At 49.2% G+C, this 16,020-nt stretch overlaps 1 protein-coding gene across 1 annotated transcript in view; it reads right to left on the bottom strand.

Moving 5' to 3' along the window:
• The window catches only part of Eip74ef (Ecdysone-induced protein E74), a 189,865-nt gene extending 179,248 nt beyond the window's left edge, over nucleotides 1-10,617 (bottom strand). The window contains exon 1 of the mRNA XM_076771074.1: nucleotides 10,036-10,617. The gene's annotated coding sequence lies outside the window, so the exon portion shown is untranslated. The remainder of the gene's footprint in view (nucleotides 1-10,035) is intronic.
• Nucleotides 10,618-16,020: the final 5,403 nt, after the last annotated feature.

Raw genomic sequence — 16,020 nt, 5'->3', positions numbered from 1 at the left:
CCGGACGGGAATTGAAAAGTAACCGCGTGCAGGTAAAAATCGATGCGCTCGACGCACGCGAACCGCTCGCTTTTAAAGTTCAACGCAAAGATGACACACTTTGGTCTTTTTTTTTTTCGTGTCCTTATTCGCGTTTATCAAAGGTCGTCGTGTGTCGAGCTAATCGTCGCGTTTCTGCAGGGAACGTTATTACGGGTATAGTTGCTTGCGCGATCGCGTGTCGCGGTGTCCGACTTCGATCCTTTGAGACGTGGTGAAGAGCTGCCAAAATCTAAACGCTTAAAATATTTTATCCGATATTATACGAAATTATAGAAAATTTCTACGACTCCGTTGTCAAGGCATTCGAAATATCTATTGCATCGCGAATTAAACCTATCCCTTAAATCGAGAGACCGAGGATCATCATTTTCCACTTGGATAACTTCTCGCGCCACCCTTCCGCTAGCAACACCTATCAACGACCGATCCTTAACGAAGAAGCGACTCGAAACCCGCCCAATAACATTTAGCTTCATCGAGAGTATCAATCAACCAATCACCTCGTGAACCGTGGCTTACGTTTAACGAAGAACGCGAGAGGGTGATCGATTACGTTCTCGCCACTTGTATAAAACGCATCGGCGTGGTTGCTCGTCCATATTTAGCAGTTTGTTACAATAAACCAGTCGACCACGAGCTACGCGTTCAATTTATTCCGCCGGCTTAATTCATTTATTTCCACCCTGGCTCGATTACCTTAATTTATAATCGAGACGGTGCGCCTGGATCGGTGCACGATACGCTCCAAGAGCGTCGGGCGAACTTGGGATTCGCTGACCGCAACGAAATCGGTAAAAAGGTTCGCCAAAGTTTGCCACGATGCTCACCGAACATACCAACTCTACGCAAGACACTTAGAATCTCAGATTATCTCAGAATCTTTCAAGCTGACGCAACGCGATATTTCGAAATTAAAAATTAACGTTTCATCTTTTTGGCGAAACCTTCGAGTCGCGACAAAGTTCCCCGGATTTCCCGTTGTCGCGTACGATCTGGCGGCCGGTATCCCGTCGATTCCGTCCCCGTTGGGACGTATTTGACACCTGGCCAGGTGAAAAGCGAGAGTAGCGCGGCGGGGTGCGCGAAAGCGCGCGTCTCGTAGCGTCTTCGGGAAGCCGTACGCGTACGCTCTGGCGTCAGAACCCGGGGAGAGAGAACGGGAGAGGATTTTTTTTTAACCTCGTTAAATTGACTACGTTCTCGCAAGCACTTATATCTGGTTCGCTAATGGGGCAACGTCCCACGCGCGAGAGTGCCACCGAGAGAGAGAGAGAGAGAAAGAGTGAGACAAGCGGAAGTGGGGGATACGGACGCTTTGAGGTGCATTTATTTATATGTTAGAATCCATTACTTCTTTTCCGATGCACGCGACGTTTCACGCCCGGACGGGGGCGGATCGACGACGGCTGCTGCCCGACCAGAGCTTGCCGAATTCACGGTTCCAAAGACTACGGCCGGCGAGGAAGCGAGAAAAAGACCGCCAGAGGCCTGTGAAAGTTTATTAAGTCCGGTACGAAGCGCGCGGATGACTAGGCGGCTCGAGCCGCGATCGAGTGGGGTTTCTACTCCACGGCGCTGGAAACAATCGTTTCTCAATTCTCCTTGATGAAACAAATAAAAATGACACAAGATTTCAATGTATTACGATCCTGATAAAAACTAGATTATTCCAGTTGGGCGGAAACAGAGGGTTCGTACTGAGCTACCATGTTTTATACAGGACGTTCGACCACCTCTGGAAGAAATTTTAATGGGCGATTCTACAGACTAAAATAAGACGAAAGTCAAGAATATCAATTTGACGATCGAGGCTTCGATAAAAAGTTGTTAACGTTTAAACTTCCGCCTGTGGAACGGCGATCTGCGAGCAGCTACCTGCTTTAAACTTGAAAGGTTAATAACTTTTTAACGAAGCCTCGATCAACAAATTGCTATTCTTGATTTTCGTCTTATTTTGGCCTCTAGAATCGGCCATTAAAATTTTTTCCAGGATTGGCCGAACAGCCTGCATAGGATCGTGCGATCGAGGAGAGGTTGACCAGCACACGCGGAGCCACTGGCCAATATTTGGGCCAATGTTAACGTTGGCCTCTACACAGATTGCCTAATACCACCGACTCGAGCGCAACGCGCCCGATAATGAGAGTGACGAGGAGAAAAAGTTTCGTATACGAAACGCGTTACTCAACCTTCCACGTAACGATCTTCGTCGCGCACGTACGCGACCTTAGAGGGATCGATTCGTCCACGTGACGATCGTCCGATGGGAACCGGTTGCGAACGAAATTTCGAGCGTCGTCGCATTCGAAAGCTGTACCCGGCGACTGAGGGAAAAGCTTCTCCGCGCGTTGAAACCCTAATCGTTCTCGCGGCCTTTGCGGGTCTTCTGTTTGAAACGACGCCGGAGAGCGACGCGCGCGTTAAATTGATCGATGTACGAAAATGCATTAACGTTCGTCTCGCTGGCGGAAGAAGAGCGAGCGCGTCGTTTGGCATTCGGAAGTCGTTATCTAACTCGATCGGTACACCGACTTTCAAAATCGTGTTCTTGGCACTCGCGCTACCTGTTCAATGGCTCGTAACCGTCGGTCCTTGAAACGCACGCGCGTGTGCCTTTGTGCTTTCACGAAAGTCGATTCTATTTCGGTTCGTATTTAATAGCGGATCGTAAGGGACAAAACTTTTTTCGCATCGGACACGTACGGCGTAAAGGAATCGTCCGCGAGACAGCAGAGACTCTCTCGTGAATACGCTTGCGGACAAGAGAGGCTCGCGTTCGTTCGTTCGCTCTTAATGTCCGTGCCTGGTGACCCGTAGTGCAAACTAAACCCACCGGAGAAAGTTGCCAGATACTTTCTCGTAGCTCCGCTGCCTCCTTGCACACCGGTCGATGCAGTCGCTTAAATGGTCCCCCGTATCGCCACGAACCACTCGACCGACGCTTCGAACCTGTAATGCTCCAAGGCCTCTCGAAAACGCATTAGAAATTTTACGTCTCTCGTATCGCCGTTATTGTTACTATGATAAACGCGACAGCCGCTGAGAGGAACCTCGGCAATAGAAATATTATATAGGGTTATAATCTCGAGGAACCGGGAGGAAAGTAACCAGATTTAAAAGCAATTTCTACAACGTTTCGCGCACTCTGTGCCGTGAATTTCCAAAAAAAATAACCCGACCGTCGCAGGAGCGACTCGTTAAGAACCGCCGGTTTCGCTTGATACCGATAAATAAATAAAGCTTCCTCGAACGTCGCGTACAGCTTTTCCTGTCGTGGCACGCCGGGCGGTAATATCGCGATGAATCGCGGGGCAAGAATGGATCAGGGTACCTGGCAAAAATGTCGAACCATTCTTGGCCAGTCTTACGGAGAGCTCAAGGCATTCAGGCGCTTCGCGGACCAGCGACTTGATTTACTCGTTCGAGGGAACGAACTCGCCCGCGCTTGCATACGCTTCAGAAAGGTACGGCCGTGTGCGCCGCGGCTCTATGTATAACCGAGACTATTATACTCGCAGGTACATCGCGGCGCATAGTCGGAGGAGGAAAATCTTGGGTCCTCCTACGCCCGTTCGTTAACTATTCATGCGCGCGCCGTATAGCCCGCGGTCGACCGTGATGAATTGGAGGTTACGCGCCTCGGAAAAGAATTACTTAGCCGGGCCTCGGCGCGCATGGGCGATAAGTCATCGGTTTCGACCGATCCGTTCGCGATAAAAATCGAAACGACGATGCCAAAAACCGCGAACATCGAACGCGGCGTCGATGAAAACGCGTCCGTTCCCGACGACGAGAAGAAACTGGAATCGTTAGCGGTCGCTTAACGCGCTTCGGATTTCTACCCGGGGGCTCACCGTGCCCCGGAGAAAAGGAACGTTTTCGAGGATGCATCTCCGTGGATGCAACCGACCGTGACGTAGCTTTCATGCAGCGAACCCTGTGACGTCACTCATTCGATGACGTGTGGTCAACCGCGGTCAATGCACCAGGCCGACGTTTCTTGCAGGGCGCTATAATGCTCGGTTCACTGGCGTCGTCGTGGTGTGCGTTCGTTCGCGTGCACACAGCCTGCACACCGCGATGCATGTGCGCGCGTTACACCGCAAAATACCGGGTGTTCGCGAAATCCTACGCTCGCCAACGACCGCGACCCCGCAACGCCAAAACGCACGCAACCGTTTCGGTTCCCCCGATTCCGAGGGCTTCCTGGTGCAAATACGATACCTTTCTAACCATTCGTTGATACATTTTTCTTTTTTTTTTTTAACTACCCTAACATTGGGACTGCTGTTACGTGAGAATTTTTAGCCACGAGCATCGTTCTCTTCTATTCTCCGTTGCACGTTAATATTTATTTCGCCCAACCAAGAACCAGTTTCGAAGATGTGATTCGACCGATAGAACGGCGTTAAGCCACTATCTATTTTACGTTTGCATCGAAAGGCGATGGGGACGCACACGCAACGAGGTCCCGTCTCGCGGTTGTGCCCGCGACGCGGAGGATACGCGTAAATATAGAGAGGCGCGAACGAATAAAAGTAAACGGATACCGTCGTTAAACGGGAATATAGGGTAGCAGCGTCAACGACGTGCATGAATTTTTGATGTCGGCATGAGTGCTGCACGCTGCAGGAATTTCAAGCGACACGTCGCGGCGCATGAATCTTTAACGCGTCGCGCTCGGGCTCCGTGGCTCCGAACAGCTTGAAAAACAAGCGGAACAACGTGGCTCGGAACCAACGTTTTCGGCGATCGAACTTTACGAATGCGTGCTTAAATCGGAAAATATAGAGTATCAATTTACTTGTCATTCCACGGGTTATCTAACGACTATAACTAACGCTTAAAGATTGATATATGCATTCCCCAAAGAAACGGTATAAAAGTTCGAACGAGCATCGACGAAAAGCCTCTCTTCTCGCGTGCGTGGGTAAAAAGAAAACCGTGGAATAAAAGTTTATTGCTAAACCCTTCGTGTCTGCGATGCACCGAGCATCACTTCTCGTTTTTAACACGCGTCAGTCGTCGACGCTGCTACCACATATTCCCGTTTAACGACGTTATCCGTTTACTTTGATTCGTTCGTGCCTCTCTATGTTTACGCCTATTTCCTTCGTGAGCGTCCGTGAACGCCTGGAACTTCCAATATTGCGTGTACGTTTCATTGCCTCGGATGTAAACACACAGTAAATGACTCGACGCCGTATTAGTCGAACCATGGATCCCAACGATATATCCTTCGTGAAATTTCTTTTCTAATTTTGTAATTTACGGCAAATGAACGAAACGTTCTCTCCGCGCGACAAAGGTGAACCGAGAGACTACGGGAACCTTTCAACGGACAATGGCCCAATTACTGTGGCGTTTTTTCGACCCCGTTGTCGTCGTCCGATCGTCGCGAGGCGTCGTGGTCGAAAAATCGCGCCCACGAGCGTCGCCCACGGTCGACGAGACGCGACGCGACTGCGGACGCAGGTCGACCAAGTGGTAGGTGACGCGAGTTATCGGGCAAGTAGAATGGTCCGCGATATGCTCGGCCGAGTTCCGATAATCGATGATCGTGCACGCGTGTAGTACCTGATATACACCGTGGATATTGTTTACGATGCGAGAGGATCAGGCAAAGGAACGTCTCGGTGCACCGGAGAGACGAACGCGTAACTCGGGAACGCGAGTTGCGTCAACCCGTTTCGCGATTCGGTATCGTTCGCCAAAACAACAACAACAACGACGAAAGTCATTGTACGCGAAAATTCCATGTGGCTGCAATTGCGTGAGATAGGAATCTACGAATTCAATGGAACAGACCTCCGTTGCGTAAGGCACCGTCGAGCGGTTCTTAGTTTTAGCGGCGTTTTCGAACGCGTAATGGCTCGAAAACCTTCTCGTTTAAACTGCATCTTATCAAGATTCGTGGAATTTCACGCGAGAACGATGCCTTTCGTTGGTACTTTGGCTCCTCGAAAACTCGTGCAACGCCGCGGCGCGTCTAGAAAGCACGCGCCGGGCGAAAGGAGGTGCAACGACGTTGCGTAACGCGAAAAAGTGCATCGCGGAGTATTAATCGTCGACAATTATCGGGCCGGCCGGCACTAAAAATCCCTCGTTAGGAAAGAAACAACGCGAGCCGGCCCGACAGCGTGTATCCCCGTTCGTCGACGGATGCGCTCGTTTTCGTGCTTTCTAAAATGCCGTTTCCTCGCCTCGCTTTTTTTTTGCCAACGACGTCCAGTAATTTTTTAAACCGACGTTCCCTTCGCTTTTCTCGCGTAAACTCGAACGGACGAAAGTCGCGATACAATTTAAAGTAGAATGCAGTCTCTCGTTAGGAATTAATTCCCCGTTTCGCGTGTGCAGGGTGTTCGGTCGCCCCTGGGAAAAATTTTAATGGGAGATTCTAATTCTTTGGCTGAGGCTTCATTAAAAAAGTTATTAAAAAATTTCAAATCATTCGGGAAAAATTATTTTCGGTTTCGGGAGTCAATTGCAATCATTTTTGGTGAATAGACATACCCTCGAAATTCTGCGCATTTTCGAGAAAAAAAATTCAGTACGGGCAGCACTTTAAACGTTAATAACTTTTTAACGAAGCTTCCATCGACAAATGGGTATTCTTGATTTTCGTCCTATTTTGGCCTCTAGAATCTCCCATTACAATTTTTCCCAGGGTTGGCCGAACACCCTGTACGGCGTCTATTTACAGCCATACCGATCTTATTCCCCGATGCAAAATCTATTGGAAAATTTTTGGTGAATGAAACTCTGGCCCACTGTTTTCCATCGTATACTGAAATCACGCGACAAAAAACTCTATATTCGAAGGAACGTTCGTTCCGTGCGGAGTGTCCGCGACTACGTTCGCGATGCACGTGAAACGAACGCCTTGGGGCGTCAATCGCACGGCACCGAACAATCGACCCCCAAACGGTTAAATTGATATCGAAAGGGTTGAGAGGCTCTAGTAGACCGACGGAGAACGGTCGTGGAACGACGGATGCTGCGTCAGCGAAACGGAAAGCCATCGAGAGCCACGGGGTGAGAAGAAGGTCGAAAAGAGGCGAGTCCGCGGAACGAGTCGCGCTCGTGTCTCGTTTCTCCCCCTCGTCGAGCGAGAGTGGTAGTGCTTTTCGCGAAATTCGTCCAAGAAAGGCTCGCAGAGACGCGATGAGAGAGACGTGACTTTAGCCATAAGCCGTAGGTAGGCCGCACAGAGCATGGACAAGCAAAGCAAGTCGAGTTGAGAGGCGCGGACGGGCGGTCAGAGACCCCGCAGGGCCGGCGCAAACAGTACAGCATTACCCACTCGCTCGTTCTATCGCAACCTGGACCCAACAATGCTCGATAATCGTCCCTGTGATCGCCGCCACCTTTTAGACCGCCTTTTTAACCGGCTATCCGTAAAAAAAATCGTCCGTTCGTTTTTCACGGACTTCTGCCCCTTATTTTTCAGACCGCGAAAACACGTTCGACGGGGTGAATATCGCGCGACCCGTGGCGCCCGGTTCTCGCCCCGTGGTTCGCTTTCATTCGTCGTTTTCCCGGGACCGAGATCGAACCGAGAAGCAGAATTGGAGGGTTACGCAAACGAGGAACGATTCCGTCGAGCCGTCGACGTTTTTCTATCGTTCGCGCGAAGTTACGAGCAAAATCGACCGATCGACGCGCGTACAGGGGGAAAAAAAGGAGGAATGACTCAACGACGATTTCGTTAATTTCACTTTTCATCGTACGAGGATTTTTACCTTTCGCGATCGAGCACACGGTAACGCGCCAAACGTGTGTGCGCGCGTAAGCACGTCGGGGAGACTTTCTCTGTAATTCGCGGCATAGCCTTTACTCCTCCGGAATTATGATTTCCGCGGTTCGTTATAAATATATATATATATATATATCGTTCAAAGTGACGCTAGGCGGTCGTAACGCTTACTCGTTTACGCTAACTTTCTGTAACCAGCCTCGGTGTTCTTAGTTTCGACGGCACTTTCTCCCTCTATCTCTCTCTTTCTCTCTCTATCGCGCTGGTCTCTCACTCTCTGTCTCCCGTGGTCGGTTTTTCGTTCCGGCGTAATTAGCGAACGCTAGCCATTAAAATTTTTAATAAAGGCGAAAGAAAGCGCGAGATCGCTAACCGTAAACAAAAGTTACCATCGATGAACGACGGTGCTTCTCGCGCAGTGTGTGACGTAAACGTTAGGTTGCTGCATAAATTCCGTCGGTTTCCTCGTTGTAAAAGACGCGTAAACTTCGTTCTTGAACCAAATATTATTTAAAAATGCCTGGATATTACAGGAAGCCTGGAAATTTCATTGGAATCGTCGGAAAAGCGGACGGTCGCCAGTGTTAATATACCCGGATATTTAAAACAAAACATTGCACGACTTCCAAAGTGATATGATACAGTGACAATCGTCTATTCGACGCAGAGATTTAAAAACGTCGTAACTTTTTGGGATAGACAGAGATCGAAAAATTAATATTTATAATAATATTGCGCTCTTCACACATATCGGAGCACAGGATTATCTTATTAAGAGACGTTGCCAGATAAATGTCAGTCGCGTATCTGTCGTTTCTGTCATTAAACTGTCCATCGTTTGATAAAAATAACATACCGCTGTACGAGCCAGGAAACGAGAGAAAAAATTTCATTTACGAACTTGCCGAATTGGTAACTCTACGAAAACGAAAGCAGAACTTTTTCTGCTCCGTTAGTACAACAATATAATTTACAACGTTTGGTTAACAACGAGTTATAATTACGAATTCGTGCCGTCTCGTATAGATTTAACGACTCTTGAGAAACGGAAAGTGACGTTCGATATCTTGTTCGAGCATACGGTGCCGCGCGATTGCATTACAAATTCAAACAATCTCGAACTATCCAAGTTTTATGTTCCAGATAGAAATCTGAACCTAAAAACCAACTGCAATTTATCGTGTATATTAATTAAACGATCTTTGTCGCGTGCTTGGCATCGAAGGCTACTAGTATTTTACTGTCGTTTGCATCGTTAGATTCCGATCTTTGCGCGTCTCTCTATCTCTTCGTCGTAACGACCGTAACGCTGGGCGTGATTATCGTATTATCGTTAATTAATTAAGACACGAAAGTTAATCGTTACGGCGCGTCGACCGATTGGAATCGTTTGACGTATCGCATGGGAACCATAGTGGCATATTAAAACACGCGCTGTACGCTCGGTCGATCATAAACGTCTCTTCTGTTCGGTATATTAATCGTTCGCGCCATTCTCGTTACCCGTGCACCGGATTTATATTCGATTCCTCGCTCGCGCAGCGTTCGAATCTAACTCGAACGGGTTAATACCCAGCGTAGTTAACTTCCCGTAACTCGCAACGAGCTGGCAATAAATAATTACCCCTAGATATCCTGCCGTTGGGATGCCCGTTGCGTTCGAGTCTCGAGATAAATAGCATCGGTTCGAAAGATATTCCCAGGGGAAAGTTAAATATTGACACGACGCGGTTTAAGGCGAACGTAGAATGTTACGAATCTATTTCAGTGCCGAGTCAAGGAGTAGCTCTGTTCGTTACAGCGTGTTTCGCTAGGAACGTAAACACTGTACCAAGAATACTGGACGCGATACGATGACCCCCGCGCGCGACGGACACGATCGAGGCAAAACGTCCGGAAAACTTTTGCAAAAGCAACTGGGTCGTGACTGACCGTTCTCGAGGTACCGACACTTTTTCCACGACCGGCCGAAACTTTCGACGACGTTCTAGTCCGTCTTAATCTGCACGGTCAATGATCCCTCCTCTCTGTCCCGATTTCACTCAATTTCGCTCAAAAAAAGAAAATAAGAGCTTCGTCCAAAAGACGATCGTTTCATCGCAGATCATAGAAAAACCGGGGTACAACCGGCGAACGCGAAAGTATTCGGGCGAATCGGTGACCCCGATCCGAAAGGAATCCGGTCCGGATGGGCTCACCCTCGTATACGAACGTGAAACGTAACGATCGTCACTCACCGATCGAGGACGCGCCCGTGACATCTGGATCCAGCTATCGCGCGCTAGGCCTCTTCTTGCCTCCCTCTCGATCGCCGGATCCGATCGGTTCCGCTTTCGATCTTCGGGGTTTCACTTCCAAGTCACCAACTGACAAACCACCCACACACTGCAACTAGCTCACCGTCCCCGCGATTCTTGCCGCGGCCAGCTTCGGCCCGCGTACGTGTCGCGTTCCCCACGGTGCATCCAGGGGGATATGGGGAGGGCAGGAAGGGTGGGTTCGATTGACGGAAAACCGGGGAGGGCGGCGAACAGAGAGCGTGGACGAGAGGACGCGGCCGAGGGAGGAGCCAATCCGTGTGTGCTGTCCTGTGTCCGTTTACCCGGGTGTCACTCGGCTGCGTTTCGGCGGTTTCTCGCCGGCACGTGGTCGTCGCGTACGAACGGAAACACTTTCCAGGCTTGGCCGTCGAGAGAGCCCACGCGTCCCGTGTGCTTGTAATCGCGCGTTCGACTGAGCGACCGAGCACTCCCGAAGCCCCGGCTCTCGCTCGTGCCGCTCGCGCTCCTTTCCTCTCGCTCTCTCGCTCGCGTACGCGCCAACTCCTCGCCGACTCGCCTTTCTCTCTCGCGCGTGCACGCTACGTCGCGCAGGCGCGCCGTCTCGCTCTCGCGTCTCTTCGTCGCTCTTCTCCTCTTTACGCGATGCATACACGCGCGCACCGACCCGATGACGAATATATTTTTCAAAATATTTCGCTTTCGATACGGGGCAAACATAAATACGCGTTGGCCAATCGTACACACTGTATTACACACCGTGGCACGTTACGAATTTCCCAAGAAATAAGAAAAATGCCCGTGTAAGCGCGTTCGCCCCGGCTGACCTACTTGCGTCGTCGTCGACGTTGTTTCGGTTTTTGGCGTAATTTACAAGGTGCCGACGACTCGAGCTCGATCCGTTTCTTTTTCGACTCTGTTTCGACCGATACGTCGATACCGATTCTATACGTTCCGTTCGCCGGTACCCTGCATATAAACACAAGAATCGTCTTAGAAGCACGTTAGTTCAAGGTTGCACGACGACACAGATTATACCTAATATCAACAAAGATTACTCGGTAGACGCAAACTTAGTACCACACTCGGCGTTATCGCGTCGTTATCAATGACCGTCTATTATCCTAACGTGAAAATGGCAGACATGCATTTTATGGATGGCCCCGCTAATGGGATTACTTCTATACGGAAAAATATCCTAATCTGTTTAAGAAGCTCACCCACACGTTTATGTGAATTTGATGTTTTCCAAGTTTCTATCTACGAAGTAATCTTCCTTGATATTAGCGATAATCTTGCGTTATCAACCTTCGTCTAACGTCCTTGCAAGACAATTCGAAGAATCGACTTTAGGATCTACGTAGATCCACCCTCGCCCAACGGACACACACTGCCCCGTATCGTCGAGACTACCTCATCTTCGGCGTTTCACATTTACGGGGGAGGCTAATTTTGCTAAAATGCTCGAAAATGGCCGTCTTCGAAGTTTCAACGGTACGCAAGAAAAGATTACCACTGTTATTAGAGAATCTTTACCAAACTCGGTTAATAATGCGATATCAACGCGACGGGTCTCCCGTGCACATTATGCACAACAAGCACGGCAAGTATTACAAAGTCAATTTCATAATCGATAGATTGAACGTGGAGGACAAATTTCATGGCCACCTCGTTCTCCGGACTTGACGTCACTCGATTACTTTCATTGAGAGCATCTAAAAAACGAAGTTTATCGCGAGCTACCGACGACGCCCGAGCGAACCAAAGATCCATGCAATGCCCTGGCTCGAGAAAGGCTCTTTTTTCCCAACGTGTCGCGCGATAATTCCCTCTGTTATTACTTAATTACATTCCCGACAATCGACAAAATTAATAAGCCATCTTTCCGTCGCAATTCTCCTATCGTTTGTTTCTCGGTACCGTTCATTTAACACTAGGTTTATGGTACGTGTCAATTTGACGCATTCAGATTCTAAACTTAACGTTATAGGACTCATAAATATTATTTGTTAGCAATTTATGTTGAATTGATGTATACTCTAATTAAAAGAAAAACTGCATTTCAATGCAACTGTCAACGTAGCGAATTCTAATAAAAATATGCGCAACGAGTGTCCGTAAACCTAGTGTTAAGAATCATTCGAATACTTTCTCTGCTCTTTCTTGCGATCCGTGTGTATTACATCACCGGCGGTCTCGCTTAGGTGTTTCCGATCGACCGTTGTTCTTGTTCGACCGACGATTGTTCGACAACTTCCTTCCTCGTCTGTATTGCACGTTTTCTCTGTGATAAAACTGGCTCGAAGCAACTTCGACCGATGTTTACGTATTATTATCTCGTTCAATTATGCCCAATCGGACTGCATGTTATCTCCGACAAACGATAATAAATGGTGTTCTATGCTCTTTATATGCAACGCCGTTCGCGATATCAATTTTACGTGTCTCGCGGTGGTAAGTCGATACTCTCGACGCGAAAGTTTGCAAACATTTCTATGAATAAAAGATAAATCGACAGAACGCTCCTTAATCGAATTCTATTCTCTCTTGTCGCGACGTATAATCGTTACGCGGGAAGCAACGTTCGACTATCGTGTTTATTAAAAATAATTCGTTGGTTTCGGGAATCGAAAACAACGTCAACAGCGACTTCATCGCGCTGTCGCGAATACTCGACGAATTCCGACGATGTTTGATTTCGATGAACGTGAACTGCGATTGTATTTCGCTTGAATCTATCGTTAGGTGAGATCGTCGACTCTCAAAAATGACCCAATCGTTAATCCGATCGACTGCATACGCGCGTTACGCAACAATGGTAAAACAATTGATTCGGCAAATGATCGATTCGACGTAGCGTGAATATAAAAGCGTCCACGCGCCGATTCGTGTGCGTTGGGTGCCGAAAGGCGCGAACGTGCCGCCCACGCGCGATCCAGACCCGAAATTAATCGTACAAATAGAGCAGAATCGCAAAAGTAACGTCGATTGACCCTCGATTGAATTTTTAACCACGAGCTTTATTATCCTTCGCGTCGGATGCAGCGTCTTCGGGGTGTTTAACTGGACATTAAGCCGTCGTGGTTCGCCCCCCCGCGGCTTGTTGCTTCAGCGTTCCACAGAAGACGATTGACGCGCGGGACCCAGCCTCCGCGTTGGCAGTAAATCGCTAATTGAGCGTTAACCGTTCGCGACGTTTACGGTTCGAAACGTTTTATTGCGTTCCGTTCGCGCGAGAAACTCCCCGCCGCCCATCCCCGGCTTCACGATGCTCCGTCGCACTCGACGTGTCCCGTGAAATCTCGAGAAAGGGTGGACACACGCCGGCTGATATCGCGCCGAGGTCGAACGTGGATGCTTTAAACTACCTACATGTAGGCCAGTGGGTCAAGTCGACATTAGCGAGGACGCGAAGTAGATCGCGCGTGTCGAAATTGTTGAGCTCTCTCGGGCCCGGGATAAGCTTGAACTTGAACGCGCCGGGCAATCGAAATCCGATAAAGGCAACCTGATAGATTTCGAACGCCCCCCCCCACCCCCGCCCTGGCTATCGATAAGCGAAACGAACGAGCAGACATCAAGATTAGATTCCACACCGGCCGCATCGATCGTTATCGTTTCCGAATCGTTTCCAAGAGAGTTTACGACGCCGCAGACTTCGGCCCCGAGAAACGCCTACAACGCGATTCGAGTCTCGTCGCGAGCCTCGACGAACACGAACACACGAGACACGTTCGGCGGTTTCACGCTGGTGTCTCGTACTTTTACAACGCAGGGAGTTTATTTTTTATTGACACGTTCCGAGTGTGCCCCACGAGCACCACCGATGTGCGGTGCTCTACTCCCAATGTACTTTTTGGGTCGTTATCGGTAATTGTTTACAAATAAAAAGTAAGCGTCCTGTTTGTTCGCTAAAAGTTTTAGTGGGAGATTCTGGAGGCCAAAATAAGACGAAAATAAAGAATCTCAATTTCTTGACTGAGGCTTCGTTAAAAAGTTATTAAAAAATTTCAAATCGTTCTGGAAAAATTATTTTCGGTTGCGGGGGTCGATTACAATAATTTTTGGCGAATAGACCTACCCCCGAAATCCTATCCACTTTCGAGAAAAAAATTCAGTACAGGTGGAACTTTAAACGTTAATAACTTTCTAACGAAGCCTCCATCAATAAATTAGTATTCTTGATTTTGGTATTATTTTGGCCTCTAGAATCTCCCATTAAAATTTTTCCCATGGTTGGCCGAGCACCCTGTATAATACTAATGAAAAGTCAAGCGCTTGCGAGAGGAACGGTCCCTTTGGCGGCGAATACGGGAGACAACACCATTTCTGAATTAAACAACGACGTATAATAGTCCCTTTCTAAAGTTAGCTACTTTTTCCCTCGATACTGTTCGCCAAGTCATCCCCACTAATTCCTAGAATCGCATCGACCAGGTGAACGCTGCGAGCCTGGTCATTAAATGTTCGTACCTGTGACCAACACGCTTGAAAACGCCAAGAACAAAGTTTAAAAATAAGGGACCAGATGTTGACTACTTAAACATTCTCAGTGTCTCTCGCTTCCGTAACTAACAACAATTAACGAGAGATCGGGGTGTTTCGCTAGCCCCGCCACGGAGTTCGAATCAGCGTAAGAGTAAAATTCTGACCGTGAGTGTTCCCTGGCGTTCCGAAAACGAACCAAAGATTGATCGCCAGCGATCCAACGTGCCGCCTAAGTAGAATCGCGGTGCCGCGAGATAATCCCCCATAGACGATTCCATCCCAGCCAAACGTCGAAGATTTATGCGTTTAATATGCTCGGTATTAATTCATAAAACCGTGGGGGTATTACCGTCTACGAAACTACGCGATTCATAAATCCCGAGATTTATGCCCCGCGACACGCTAAGCGCACGGAAGATGGAAAACGCCGGGTCTGTGGCGGCGGGTACGCGGGTTAAATTAACCTTGAAGCGACGATTCGATCGCACGGAACGAAATCGCCGGATATCTTTGGCCGGTCGGTTTATCGAGAGCCGACGCGAGCGGGGAACTGGGTCCCTTATTCCCGCGTGCGTGTCGTCGCGGGAACGAATGGATCGCGTACGCGGCCGCGGCGGTTCAACGAGAATTTTACCGCGAACGGTCGCGAGCAGCGCCGCCGTTTGCTCTCCGTAACGGACGACTGTATTCGGGGGAAAAAAATTTGCAATTCCGCTGTGACATCAGCGGGCGAGGATCTCTCAGCCGAGGAGGAGACACGGAGGTCGTTGCATAGAGGAGGAGGTGGCGGAGAAAGAGAAGTAGGAGGTGGAGGAGGCGCACGGGTTCGCTTTTGCCTGAGCGTACCCGTTCGTTCACCCTAGCGGGGGCACCAACCTGGCTTTACTTCAGTTACACGCCGAGAGAGCCCGGCCGCTGTATATAGGTATATAATACATTCTCGCGTGTACTTACACCTAGTATAGGTGGGTATACGGAGTGTACAGAGAGTGTCCCGGTCGAGCATGATGCGGTTCCACGGCCCTTTACGAGCGAGGCGGGGTACCGACTTGCCCCGTTCTCCAAAGAGAAAGATCGAGACACCGAGAGAGAAAGGGACAGGGGCCAAGCCCTTGTGCGTTCGATCGCTTTCGACGAGCCACGGGGATCGTTCTTTGAAGGAAATTTTATACCCCCGATACCGACCGCCTCGCGATATCGACGTCACGACGGCCTGAGAATTACCCGCGAGAAAACTCGATAAAAACGCGGCGCACCGCCCCGCGGTCCCGATCGACGGCCGTTCGCGACCTCTACGGGCGAATGCGACGATTTTCCACGCGTACGCGATCTTTTTCGCGTGGATTTTTCGGTGACGCGGAACTTTCCGCCGTTCGTTGGATCGAATGTCGCCCCGGGGTCCTTGACCGAGCACGCGTTCGCTCGAAAACGCTGACTATTCGTAATAATGATGTT

This window comes from Colletes latitarsis, chromosome 8, assembly GCF_051014445.1.
Source record: "Colletes latitarsis isolate SP2378_abdomen chromosome 8, iyColLati1, whole genome shotgun sequence".
Taxonomy (NCBI): Eukaryota; Metazoa; Arthropoda; class Insecta; order Hymenoptera; family Colletidae; genus Colletes; species Colletes latitarsis.
Note: the sequence above shows the minus strand (reverse complement) of the source record. Positions and strands in the feature narration are given on the sequence as shown.